The sequence below is a fragment of the Brachycentrus maculatus genome, unplaced genomic scaffold (assembly GCF_059751285.1).
Source record: "Brachycentrus maculatus isolate JH-2025_06_01 unplaced genomic scaffold, ASM5975128v1 h1tg000087l, whole genome shotgun sequence".
Lineage (NCBI taxonomy): Eukaryota > Metazoa > Arthropoda > Insecta > Trichoptera > Brachycentridae > Brachycentrus > Brachycentrus maculatus.
In genome coordinates, this window is record NW_028280841.1 from 628645 (window position 1) to 643695 (window position 15051).

General features: G+C 35.8%; 1 long non-coding RNA gene across 1 annotated transcript in view; it reads left to right on the plus strand.

Annotated features, from left to right (window-relative positions):
* The first annotated feature begins 457 nt into the window (after positions 1 to 457).
* Positions 458 to 15051, plus strand: part of LOC148310789 (uncharacterized) — a 105582-nt gene continuing 90988 nt past the window's right edge. Inside the window, exon 1 of the long non-coding RNA XR_015837348.1 lies at positions 458 to 1066. This is a non-coding gene — a long non-coding RNA (uncharacterized LOC148310789). The remainder of the gene's footprint in view (positions 1067 to 15051) is intronic.

Genomic DNA, 15051 nt, shown 5'->3' on the forward strand with positions numbered 1-15051 from the left:
AAGTGGCTTGATAGTTAGTTTTAATACATTTTATTATATTCTTAAACTTTAAAAACGATCTGAAAAATCAAGTTTTTTGAAATATGACGTTGTTGAAAGGAGTAAGCGACTTGCCGAACATATTGAAAAAAACAAATGTATTTGAGAACATAAGAATATAATTAATAAACCTACTATACTTTTTGCTGTTGTACATTACATAATATTATGCTCGATAACTTGTCCCGGATTGGCACTCAAAGCGAGCGAGACAAAGACAGACAGAAAAAGGTTTTCAGGGACTGAAACGAAATAATAAAAGTGCGGAATGGAGGTATGTGTGTATGTGTATGTATGTACCGTGTTCATGTCGAGGTTCATTATTTATCCGTCAATTTGGAGTATGTAAACCCGAGTAGAATGCCGACGTAATGTTTTGCATGTAAATGAAGAAGCAGAAGCCCGTGTTTGCAATGAGAGCGATTCGGCGACAACAGCTAACAGCTGTATGTAGTCTCTCGTCACACGCACACAGGCGCGCCGGCGTGTGCGCACGGGGCGCACCCACACGCGCGCGCGCTGTATGCACTCACCCATGTACACCTTGGCCCATACACGCGCGTATAAATCGTTCCTGGCTCTTCTCACTGCCAAGTTCAATGCCAAGGTCACGACTCAGTGCGATTGCGCACGCCGCATTGCAGAACCGACGGAGCCCGAGCGCCGACCAATAGCGGCTCTCGGCTACTCGCGCTACTCGCCGCTCGGTCCTCGTTCCTCTCAGTTCCGCATACATGGTGAACGCCGAGCAAATTCAAAATGGTACCTACTCCTTCCGCGGTAAGACGTGTCGTCCGCCAGCAGCCATCCGCCATCCGCCATCTCGAGTTATATAATCCGATTATTTTTGTAAATATTGTGGTTTGTGAAGTTTCGCGACATTGCAAGGACGCGCCTTTTCCGTGAACCGTTTCACTATTTAGATACGTGCGATAGTGGAGTACATCATCGAGCCAGTACCATTTTCACTTAACGTCCAGAAGCGCATCTCCGTAGCCAGCGTCCGATCCGAGCGTCGCCGCACGATGTAAGTTGTTTTCAATTATTTTATAATTTAAAAAATATATCAAACTCACTGTTTTTTTTTACTCCATATCAGATAAAAGATTATTGTAAAACCGTGCATATGGTTATTTCGCCGATTATCTAAAATGTGGGCGGGAAAGATAAAGTGCGTCACGGGACAACGTAAACATTCAATACTTTTGATATAATACGCAGTTGCCAAAAAGCGACAATCAATACGTTTTGTAACATTTTCCTCGCGTCACGAAGTTTGTATTTATTTCTTTTTAAATATCGGCGTTTTTACGAAAAGAAAATGCGAGATTTTTTTTAACGGTTTAAATGCGTCGAGGCTGCAGCCGGCGAGCGCGTATTGATGCAAATTACAGGGAAAATTAAGTCGCTGGCATATCGAACAGTGATGACGTTATAAAGCAAACATTACTCATGTCATGTTTTTGTGGCAGTATGAGAATGTATTGTTTTGTCCCTAGTTTTTTTTATGTCCACAAGATGGCTGATAGCGGCGTTGCCTACGTTATACTTTCGGGCTTTCGTAATTATTACATCGCTTCATCTGGATAAATAGAAAACGGACAAATCTTTCAACTTATTGTCAATAAATAATGCGAATCAATAACCAAATACAAAAATTCAGAAATTTGACATTACGTCGCAGCTTTTAAAATTTTAAAATAATGTATCAAAAAGGTGTGTTCGATAATTTACGGCAGATACGGTGTTCAATTATGTACACATTGAAAATGAAGATATCTGCGATTTCAAACGCATTATTCCTGTTTTTATTAATATTTATCGCTTGTTTACCACATTTTATTTAATGTTTTCAATAGTCTGCTACAATAAGGTTTGAATTTATAAAGATTTTAAGCATTTCGGAAAAATAGGTGTGACAATAACGCCGTTTGCCAAGGTCAGGATAGTACGCCATTTTCATTTTATACCTACATAAATAAAAGCATTCCTGTTTATTCGAGCCATATTTAGTATTTTCAGTACCTTTACTGTGTGAAATATATAGATGCTATCGATTTTGATAAATCTTCAAACAAGATCATTAAAAATTCGTTCAAGTGAGAATCGTAATGGAATCATATATGAAAATTGTTTTTTTTTTTTAAATATATATATATATATATATATATATATATATATATATATATATATATATATATATATATATATATATATATATATATATATATATATATATATATATATATATATATATATATATATATATATATATATTAAATAACAATTTTGGTATCATTTTTTTTGTTCACGTTCGTTTTAATGAAGTGAATACATTTTGTAAAATACACTTGCAAAAAAATCTCACATCACCATATGGAATTATGTATGCACCACGAATTTTCGTACAATTAAAACGTTTATCCTTAAGGGACTTGTTTCCAATATCAGTACCCAAATGACATAATCAAGTACAAATACGGGTATGCAACTCCAAGGTGTCTCACCATCATTTACTTATGAATATATTTATATATTTTTCAATTGAAAAACGCTGTGATGAAAAATGTCGCCATGATAGTAATATATTTTTCTTCTCGTCATTGTCCGAAATCAGTGGCCCGGTGGTGTATAAGGCACTTGATTGATTTGACACATCAGAAGTTTTATATTTATTTGAAATTTCTCAAAAGGGAGGTGATTGTTTCTATGTTTTTAGATGTATAAGGCGATATACTCGTAAAATATTATTATTTTAGTAAAATTCTACTTTTTTGACGTTATCGAAAGTCGAAACAGAGTCGTTTTACTGCTGTGATAAATACCACATAATGGTCCAAAATTTTGATTATCTTAGTTTTTTAAAATATATTTTTTAAATCTACATCTATATCTTTTTATCCTCACCGAATGGCGTATGGACCACTCTGCCTTCAATTATCGCAGCGTTTTCTTCATCGTTAATTATATGAATGTAAGCAATAGATGAATTATACGAATATAGCTATGGTATGGACATGTGGAGCGAATGGATGGCGAGAGAATGACTAAGAAAATATATGTGAAAAAACCGAACGAGGACGACCGACAAAGACTTGACACGATCAGATCAATCAGAACCTAAAATCTGGTGTTGTGAAGGAGGCGAGTAGTGTATGTCAAGAAGAGTGTGGCTTTCCATCCTTTCTGCCTACCCCTGCGGGAAGCAGCGCGATGGTAGTAGTAGTAGCAATAGATAGCAAAGGAAGCGTTCTGGGTTGCATATCTGTACTAGAGCAAGTTAATGTGACGTTCTACATATTATTAAATCTACAATTATTCACATAATATAACGATATTTAGACTATCGCATTTAAATAACGTTAATCAATCGTTAATTACATAACGGGTATATAATCAGTCCCGCCCTTAAGGTGACAATTCGGGGTCACATAAAAATATTCTTCTAACCTCATCCGCATCTAATGGTGCATAGGGCGGTGTATCGTATCGACAGTGTTATCATGGTTGTTGGTTAAAAAGATGACGTCATTGCTGTAAAAAACAGTTTTTTCCAAACAGCATGATTTTGAACAAAGGAAACTTCGACTCTTTTTAATTTTCCAGGTGTTCTTATGGGTTTTTCTTAATTTTTTCAAACTAACGCCATTTATTAAGGCAAACTAGTGAAAAAATGTTTAATTCGGAAGACATTTTAAAATTTTCGCGATACTTTTTTCTTCTAATCCTTACCCGCACTCAATGGTGCATAGAGCACTGCATCGTATTGACGCAGTGTTATCTTGATCGTTACTTACACGAGGGCAAGGTGATCACTCCTGCACTTCAAAGACCAGTTCAGGGTAATGTTAACTAAATATTAGAGTGTAAAATCACTAACGCATGGCAATTGATAAAGATATTAGTTTTTTTAATGGTGCTCGTTAAGAGGTCGTAGGTTTCCCACCCCTGGTCTATAAATAGTACTACAGTAAACCCCCTATAACGTTGAGATAGGTACCGCTTTATCGGAGAGAACATTACATTTTAACCAGCGGAAATGACTGAAATGAGTCATTATAATTTTAAAACTTTTGACAGGCGCCGTGGCGTAGTTGGGTAGACGCGAAACTGGCGTCGCGGGTTCAATTCCCGCAAATTGCAAAAATTAATTCAAGAAAGATTTATTTTCAATTGTGTTTGTGACGTATTTTTCACTGTTACCTTCCCTATCCTTGCTATCCTACCTGCAGACAATCTTCTAAAATAGACGCTTTGAAATAGACTCCTTAAAAAAAAACCTATAACCCGATAGTTACCTAAGACAGCGTCGGCATAGATTGTTTCACATTCCTATACACAGGACCAACCTGCCGATGGTTATGCATGTAGGAAGAGCTACCGCTATGTTGAACAATATCACATTGGATATTGATCTGTTCCATGTGTCCGAAGGAGTTTTCCGAAGCGGGATTCTTCTACACATTTAACAAGAGTCTTCTTGCTTACTTTTTAATTTGTTTTTTTAATGTATACGCCTTAAATATTATTTAATGTATATATTAATTATTTAATAAATTGAATTGAATTGAATAACGTTCCCTCCGATAGCGCTGTACTTATCTCAACGTTATAGGGGGTTTACTGTATTATTCTTATCGTGTTTTATTTCTTAGTTCGCTATGATACATATCGCTCACTCCTTTCAAGAACGCCATAAATCAAAAAACTTGATTTTTCAGGAGAACGTTTTTAAAGTTTAAAACTATAATACAGTGTATTAAAAATAAATATCAAGCCACTTATTGAACTTTTTACTGTGCAACAGATCTTTTTAGGTAAAACCTATAGGTTCTTTCTCCATTTAAAAAATATTAAGCATATTAAAAAAAAAAATTAAACAATACCTTTACTTCGAAAAACAAAAACAACACCTTCTGCCCTGTAGCGGGTAAATATGAAGTTTAAAATATGCCGCTTTTGCTGGGATATACTACATTTTCTGGGCGTTCCGAAAACATACACAACTGAAAATTGACAATTTTTGTTTTATGACGTTCTTGAAAGGAGTGAGCGATATATCGTATAAATCATGTGTAGTAAATTGCTAATAAATTAGCATAATATTTTACAACCTTCGCTGTGCGACTTTAAGTATCGACATCATAATAACAATTATTATTGTTATGCTTGTAATTATCGAAAGGCAAGGTCAGAAACTATGGGTAGTAAAATTAATCATCTTATCGTGGAGGCTTAGTGTTACTATTATACGTTTTTTCTTCTTCTTCGTACAATTGGTTAGAAAACAAAAAAATTAACTATATTGCACAATATAAAATTTTTGGATGTGTCCAAATCCTTGTTTCTGCTAAAAAAAAAAAGGTTTGGCAAACCAACTTTAGATGGCCCTCGTGAACTCAATCATAAAGCGTTCTATCAACAAAAAAAACGTTTTTTTCGTAATGTGCTTGTCAATCATGGGAATGGTGACTGTTACACGTGTGTAAAAAGGTCAATTAACCAACCTATGACATGTCGTAAGCCCTGTAAATTCTCAGACGTCCATATTCTTCTTCATCTTTGTTGAGATGTCAAAATATACATATTTTTATCTAACCCTTATCCGCACCCAATGGTGCATAGGGCACTGCATCGTATAGAAGCTGTGTTGTCTTGATCGTTAAATACACGAATGAAAGGTGATCAGCCTTCTGAACCTTCTGAACTTAGGAACCAGTCCCAGGGTGACATTACATAAATAATGGAGTGAAAAATCACTAATATTTATTTTGACCCTCTTGGGAATCGAACCCGGGACCTCCAGCATGGAAGCCTAGCGCGCTAACCACTACACTTTGGAGGCGGATAAATATAGATATAAACAAGAATTGTAAAATGTGCTTTTGACACATTTTTGTAAATTGAAAATCGTGGAAAAAGCGGAATGCTTCGAAACACGTGTCTCAGTAGATTTTAAGAAAAAGTGGTATTTACTAAGTAAAACTTACAACATTTTGAGTGTGTCCAAATACTTGTTCACAAATCTGGATTATCTCCAATTAAAGGAGTCACAAATCTGGATTATCTCATCAATAGTTGTATCTAGTGAAGCTACAGTGATTCAAGAACAATGCTTCGATATTGGATCGTATACGTATGGAACTTCCAAGAATTCGAGTAATGTGGTTGTTATTAATAATGGGTAGAATTGGTGAAATTGTTTAGGTGATCACTTTTCACACGTGTAACGTTCACCAATTTTACCCATCATTGACAATCAAACTACTCGAATTCTTGGAAGTTCCATATACATGATTTAATTTCGGAGCATTGTTCTTGAATCACTGGAGCTTCACTAGAGACATTGATGAGATGTCAGAAAATAATAAGTTAAACTTAAATTAAAAATAAATAAAATTTCCTTTGAAGCGAAACTTTGTATTGATGGTTCCTTATCTCAGCCTTGCAATATTTCCGTATGTGTTATGTCTCCGTTTGTACGCCTATCACACACCGCTTATTCGCACATTCGTCTGGGAGGCGTCTAGTGTTACTTCCGCTGATAAGAATAATCTTTTCTCCTCTGTCTGCGAGACTTTCTGGCTAGATTTTTTTTTTGTTCAGGCGAAGCGAAATATTGTCCGAAGAAGAATTGATGAAATCGCCCGCTATAAACACGAAGAGAATCTTTTAGGCCAGTCAATATGTCTCGTTCTTCTGGTATCGTGACCTTATTATAAGAGGGAAAGGTAATCAGTCCTTCGAAGGAGTAAGGGATCAAAGACATAAGGAATTATATAAAACTTACACAGGAACACAAGATCAAAAAGACAAACATATCAAATAAAACCTAATGCATATCTATTCGGCTGTCCAAACTCAAAACACAGTAAGGGACATTTTTTTGTAGTACGTTTTTTTTGCATTTTTGTACTAAGTAGATTCTACTTAGTCCAAAAATGCAAAAAAACAAAAAAATGTTCCTGACCGTGTTTTGAGTTTGGACAGTCGTATTTTGGTTAAAGCTTTGATTATTATGCAATAAAGTCCTGTAACCTGCTTCCATTATCTATAAAGTCATTAAAAAAAGAAACTAAGTGTAAAAAACCTATTAATAAATGGAAAATGGAGGTGGGTAGATATAACTGAAATAGATCGCGTCATTCGGCCATGCATTCGTATTTGCCTGTATTCAGGGTCTCCATAAGTATAGCCAAACGCCCTAACCACCTCACTATCGAGGCTTACAACATATTCTTCTTCTAGCCTCTATCTGTACCCAATGGTGCATAGGGCACTATATCGTATTCGTACATTTTTATTTTGTTATCAAGGTGATCAATCCTGCGCTTCAGGTATCCAGTCTAGGATAATATTAAGAAAAATATTTTAGTGAAAAATCACTATTATTTATTTTTTGACCCCTACCCCTTGGAATCGAACCTGGAGACTTCAGCACGGTAGCTATACAGGCTTACCATTACACTTCGGAGTCAGCTAACAACATATGGCATAATTGACATGATCAGAATTTCAACAGCCGTAAAAATCCTAGAATTTTAATAGCGTACATTTTCCGCGTCGAATCTCTGGTGTACGAAAATACATCATAATCAAATAGAGACATGCAGTCTTGCAAGTTAGCATAACCGCAGCAGAGTACGTACACAGGTACCTGCTTGGCATAGCAACACGGCGTCGGTGTTGCCATCGGCTTCCGCCCCCTCCCCCCGCCCCCGCCCCCCGCTCCGCGACCTACATCATCCGCTGGGATGACAAGATGGCGGACAGGCGGGAGTGTTGCGGCATCCGCTCGCACTTCAGGGTACTTCGATAGACTGCAATAATGATTGGAAATTAATATCGGCATAAGAAGAATATATCGCTCACTCCTTTCAAGAACGTCAAAAATAAAATAAAAACTTGATTTTTCAGGAGAACGTTTTTAAAGTTTTAAAATACAACACAATACATTAAAAATAAATAACAAGCCACTTATTGAACTTTTTACTGTGCAACAGATTTTTCTACGTAAAACCTGAAAGTTTTTTCTCAATTTGAAAAATATTTAGTATATTTAAAAAAAAAAATTAAACAATACCTTTTCTTCAAAATACAAAAACAACACTTTCTGCCATGTAGCGGGTAAATATTAAGTTTAAAATATGCCGTTTTTGCTGGGATATAGTACATTTTTCCGTCAGGTCTGAATAATAACTAAAGTATAAAATAAGAAACGGTTCTATAAATAAGGAAAGGGGTAAGTTAGGGGCAGGGGGTTAGTCAAGGGGCGGAGTTTAAAAATAAAGGCAAAATGGAAAGCAAAGGTGAAGAATTTTGAAACAATATATTGTTTGATAAATTATTATTCGAATTTAGGTTTTATTGGATTTCTAAATTTTCCAAATAGTTCATAATTTGGCCTTTATGTGGTACAATATATGTTTAGATTAAAAAAAAATGTGAAGGAAAGGTCATTAGTCCTCCAGATTTATATGAAAGAGTTCGGGAAATATATAATAAAGATATAGTGTATACCGTAGTCGTACAGGAGAAAGTGACCAACTAACAAAACGTAAAATGTTCAGGAGGGCCATTAAGTCACTTTTGCTTGGCAAAGAAAATAAACATCAATGCAGTTAGTCATTTTCAACAACTCAATATATTATACTTACAAGTTTACAATCCTTTGGGATTTTTTTTCAAGTTTTCAATTTTTTCCAATATCAAGCTTGTAAGATATCAAATAGTCAATGATCACGTTTTTATAAAAAATCCACTTGGTCACTTTCTCCTGTATGACAACGATATATTAAAGGTTCGTACACAGCAATTTACAACTTATATACGCTAGTACAAGTACGGGCAGGCAAACCCGAATGCCCTGGCCATTCTTGTTTTTTTTCCCTTTTTTTGGGGACAACCCGCAAAGCCTCTATTGTAGAGGCTTGTCTGCGTGTAGGATAATTATGAAAGGGAAGGTAAATGTCCAACTATAATACCAATACTAATATAATGTCCTGCTGTAATACATACTATTCCTCTTCCGTTTTCTTTCCTACAAAGCAGTTATTTCCTCCACCCAGATGCGTGATCTACATCCCATCTTATATCTAAGATTTTGAGCGAAAGTCTGATTTCCATCGATTCACACAGTTGTGGGTTTACACCGCGCCGCCGGAGTAGGGAGGCTATAAGCCTGTTGCGCAACTTGGTCCGAGGGTGGCAACAACGCCCGACCCCCTCCATTCATGCTTCCAGCGCATTCTCGGCCGTTCTAGAAGGTCTAGGGAGGCGCACCCCTCCCCCACCCATCCCCACACGCCTACATCTAATTTTCTTCTCGCATTTTCTCGTGCGTTTTCGAACAGGATATTTTATTTGTCAATACGTGTATTCATGGGTGACATTAGTCGTCTACAAGTTGGGTCCTCGCGGAATTTCACCACACGCTCTAAAGCTTAGCAAAAAACACATAAGGATCCTAAACAGGACCTTGACAGGACACTGCAGACTGAGGAAACACATGACAAAAATTGGACTACATGACTCCCCAGTATGCAGATTTTGTATGGAGGATAACGAAACGCCAATCCACATTCTCTATAATTGTGACGCACTCGCTCGCAAACGAAGTCACATCCTTGGAGGACCTCTACTGAACTCCGAGAAGGTGAAGCTCCTACCACCAAGACAGGTCGTGAGTTACATGACCAAGAAAACCAAATAATAACCGTCAGATCCTGATTTTTTTTCATCATATTTCAGGATCCCGAAAAAATATATAGCGGTGTGGAGATTTTTTCTCAAATTTATATTATGTTTTTGAGATTGATTGTTCTCTTAGACAAATGCGCGGCAAAGCGTTGTATGATAAATGTTCAAATGGTGAAAAAAAAAATGATGCAAGGCCAAGATAAGCATTATCGATTAAAAATGTGCGTTGAGATGGTTTGTTCATGAGAATTGAATGAGCGAGAAAAAATAGTTAAGACAAAATTTTAAGCGAATTTGGTCGGTTATAGAAGCAAAAGAGGACCAGGGAAAACTTGGCATGATATTTTAAATACTTTGGCGTGGTCAGGTCAGGTGTCGAAATAATTGGCGGGCATGTATGAGGAGATGCGTGAATGTGGAAGAGGCGATGAATATTTGCAAAGACAGTAGTGTGGCGATGTATTCTCTCTGCTTACCCCCGCGGTGAAGCGGTGTCATGGTATTTTTTTATAACAAATTATTTTAATATTTTCAGAAATGCCACAATACCTTTGCGCATGCCTAGCGAACGTAATCGCGTGACTAGCAACTAGAATCTATAGTCAATTATATAGTCAACCAAGGTCTATCAAATTATGTGTGTTTACTTATAATATTCATTATTCTTACGTAGGTACGTTGTGTCTATTTGATACCTGTGACGTCACGACACGTACGGCTAATAACATACAGCGTCTTAGTTTTTTGTTTATGGAAAAATCAATAGTTCACTTGAATATGTCATTTCTAGTTACATATGTTGTACATATCGCTCACAACATACATAAACAACGTCATATACCAAAAATCGTCAATTTTCAGTTGTGCATGTTTTCGGAATGCCCATAATATGTACTTTATCCCTGCCAAAGCGGCATACTTTTAACTTAATATTTACCCGCTACAGGACATAAAGTGTTGTTTTTGCATGTTAAAGAAAAAGTATTGTTTAATTATTTTTTAAATATACTAAATATTTTTAAATGGAGAAAAAAAAGTTCAGGTTTTACCTAAAAAGATCTGTTGCACAGTAAAAAGTTCAATTAAGTAGCTTGATATTTATTTTTAATATATTTATATTTTTAAGCTTTAAACGATCTCCTGAAAATCAAGTTTTTTGATATATGACGTAGTTGAAAGGAGTGAGCGATGTATTGATCGAATTCGAAACATAGTGCGTGAATTCACAAGATTTTCACTAGAGACATCTATCGAAGAAAAATTCGTCCATATCACATTGTTATTTTGAGGTTTTGCACATGTATTGCATCGTGCATTTATTATTTAATTTATTTTGCTGGCTCTCGGCCAATTGGCCAAGTCCTAAATATTCCAGACTGCAGTTTCGGCTTAATACGTGTGCAATTTTCATAATTTAGTATCAACCTGACAAGGCCGAAATACGACATTAATTTTCGATGAATCTCTTCTTCTGTTTTCTCGAAATAACTCGTCGATACTGATTCTTCGTCATTCGACGTTGTTGATTCCTCGGCACGACCCAGTAAAGACATATTATTGTAAAATAGTGAAGCATGGAGCTGGCAAAAGAATGATGAAAGTGGACTATATAAAGTAAAAATAAAACTAAAATGTGCCACAAAGTATCTGCAAAAAACATTCAAGAAAAGTGGACTATATTGTAGTCAAAATACGATCTCCCATACGATGGGCATAAAATGTCCATGTTGGCAAAAGGAAGATGAAAGTCGACAATATGCAGTTAAAATGCAATCTCTGAGAAAAATGTGCGGTAAAACGATGTACGATAGATGTTCGAAACACCGTTTTTGCATTGGAAAAATATGTTTTTCTTGGAAATAATTATATGGCTTTGAATTAAAGGAGTTTAAAAAAATTGTAGAAATATTTTTTCTGCATAAATTAAAAAAAAATCCAATGTATTATATATTATTTTTAAAAATCGGACGCGAAGAGAAATGTGACCTCTCCGGTGGTCGCCGGGCAAACGATGCGACTTAACGTCCATACGACTATATGAGTACATTACAGTGCCTGCCATTTTATTCAATGCATTAAAGGAAACCGTGAAATAGAATAGGTATATTGTGAACACACACACACACACACACACAAATATAGTATGTACATCATTTTATCTATACAAACACGTTATATTGTATGGTATATTGTAAGCGTATGAGTTTATGCACAAATGCATATTTTATGCATACACTCTCTTATTAGGTGTCGTCAGTCTCTTAAGGCTGAGATCTCGAACGTTCAATTCAGAACGCGATTGGCCGCGCCAGGGGCTAGACATCTTTCCGTGCTCAATTTAAAAAAAAAACATTTTACAATATTATGATTAGTTTTTTTTCTATAACTCTGTTCAAAACCATCTATTTATTTCGAAGAAAAACTTGTTTTCTCAATACGAAAACGATATTTCAATAAAAAATTCAATTACCGTAGAACGGGGCTACTTGAACATTGATGTGTTACTTGAGCCCAGTACAAAAAATATTTAGATCGTGGTATCGATTGAAGTATCGTGACAATAAGTGTCAATTGTCAGGGAAACAATGAATCATGTCGATACGTTCATTATTGTAGACCAAATACAGATTTAATTTTTTTTTGTACTGGGCTCAAGTAACACATCAAAGTGCAAGTAGCCCCGTTCTACGGTAAGTCAAATATTACCTGGGTTTAAAGAAAATTACGTTGTGTTTCATCGAATACTGGGAGCTTAACTTAAAATGTAACAATACTCCTTTTATGGGAATATTTCATTTACAACATTTTGAGTGTGTCCAAATACTTGTTCACAAAATCTGGATTATCTCCAATTACAGGAGTTACTTTCATATTATTTTTTGACATCTCATCAAAGATGAAGAAGAATATGGAAGTCTGGGCATTTACGAAAAAAATAAATTATCTGGTCAAATTATAAGCTTAAATAATAAAAATGAAAATGGTATTTTCTGGCGTTTCTCATGTGTGTGATTATAATCCAGGATTCGGACCTCACATACTAATATAAGAGTTTCTGCTTAGTAAAAAGCTTCTTTACATCTCACCAATAGATGTCTCTAGTGAAGTTCTAGTGATTCAAGAACAAGGGTTCTAAATTGGTTCATAAATATAGAACTTCCAAGAATTTGAGTAGTGTGGTTGTCAATTATGGGTAGAATTGGTGAATGTTACACGTGTGTAAAGTGATCACTTAAACCATATGATGGTCGTCAGCCCCGTAAATGCCCAGACTTCCATATTCTTCTTCATCTTTGATGAGATGTAAAAAAATAATATGGAATATTTCATAGTTTTATGGTCAAACCGAGATCTGAATGGAGCCATGTTTGATGTCACTGACACTAGCGCGCCTACTGCAGTTTATGTCTTAATTTATGACTTTATTAGATGCGTGAATGTTGTAATGAATTACAAATGCATTCAAATTACCATACGAGTTCCGACACGAACCGAATTTTATTATTTTATTCTACTCGGCTGTCCAAACTCAAAACACAGTAAGGGACATTTTTTTTTGTAGTATGTTTTTTTTGCATTTTTGGACTAAGTAGATTCTACTTAGTCCAAAAATGCAATAAAAACGTACTACAAAATATTTATATATTTATTTTATTTTCATAATACATAGATACATTCAATATACATATTCATTTCATATACACATTTATTATACGTATTACGGCTCTTTAGGCATGACCTGTGTTGAACCGAATACTAACATGGTAATACAAAATTTATATTTTTATTTTTTTAATTTTTTTTTTTAATGATTACATTATAAACATAACATACAGAAAATACAAAAATAATTTATAGTTTAAGGTTTTTCAATGTGATAATTACACCTGGACTTTAATTAATAAATGTCCCTTACTGTGTTTTAAGTTTGGACAGCCGTACTATCGGCCGCCAGATGATGGTAACTTATGTAATATAATGTTGCGATTATATATTTTTTGATGTCTCAACATAGACGAAGAATAATATGGGAGTCTGGGTATTGCATGTCATTGGGCTTATTACCTGTCATAGTCTAGTTAAGCGATCACTTTACACACGTGCCACATTCACCATTCTAACCATGCTTGACATGTCTATCGTATGGATATTTACTCGGCTTATGTCCTGTCCTAGGCTGGTTAAGTGATCATTTTAAACACATGCGACATTGAACATTATTTCCAAATGGTGAATACCCAGATTTGTGAACCAGTATTCGGACACACTCAAAATATGAATATTGTAATTTATTGCAATACAATAATAATAAAAAAATCAATTATATCACTCAGAAGCATAAACAATAAACAATGAGTAAGTCCCTCTCCAAGCACAAGAGCTTAGTCTCTTTATTGGACAGAACAGCAGAATTTTTAGATTGTCAAATGTAGAAACGTCAAGCGAATGAATTAAATCATTAAAAAAAATATTCTAACCATATTAAATTTAAAAAAAAAAACACTTTCTAAGTCATTTATTCGTTTTGTCTTCATTTCGATTGTCGAGAGATTTCAATTTCCCCGATTATCCCCTGTTTTAAAAGAAAATATATAGGAGACAGATAATGCTCTTTCCTCGTGTGTCTTGTGTTGTATCTGTAACAGTTCCCGACTTCTTCCAATCCACGTCTTACATGTGAAGATTAGCTGAACTACTGCTACTTTGCCGGCGTATCATCGGAATACTGAGAATCGATATATCGACTGATATATTTTTTAAAAACACGGCCGTCGATATATCGACGATTATGCATATTTAACAATTGGTCATAAAAGGGTCGCAGAGGGGTCGGAAGAGGGCAGCCTTCCTGGCTTCGGAACGTTCCAGGGTGGACCGGGATGAGAGGTGTGGAGGAGCTGATTCGTGCTGCCCAGGACAGACAAGGTTTCTCCCGAGTGATCGTTAACGTCGAGAACCCAACAGGACACATGAAGAAGATGCATATTTTAGCGGTTGAGCTGGGAGGCTGTGTGTCCCGAATCGTCAATAACATTCACACGTTTCCAATTTCGCCCACGCGTTTCGGAACATTCTTCCTTATAGCCAGCCGCATTCGGAATCCCTAGAGACGATTGTGTGTGTGAATCATGTAACCCTTTTATTGTAAATATAAACTTCACGCACACGAGCTGTTCCAAGTAGCCGTTCGCGGATTCATTATCCCGTCCACCTACTGGCCCGTCTGCTCGAGTCGCAACCGGCAAAACCGGTTTCGTTTAATCGCACTCACCCAAACACACAAGCACAGACACACACACACTCGTGCAAGAT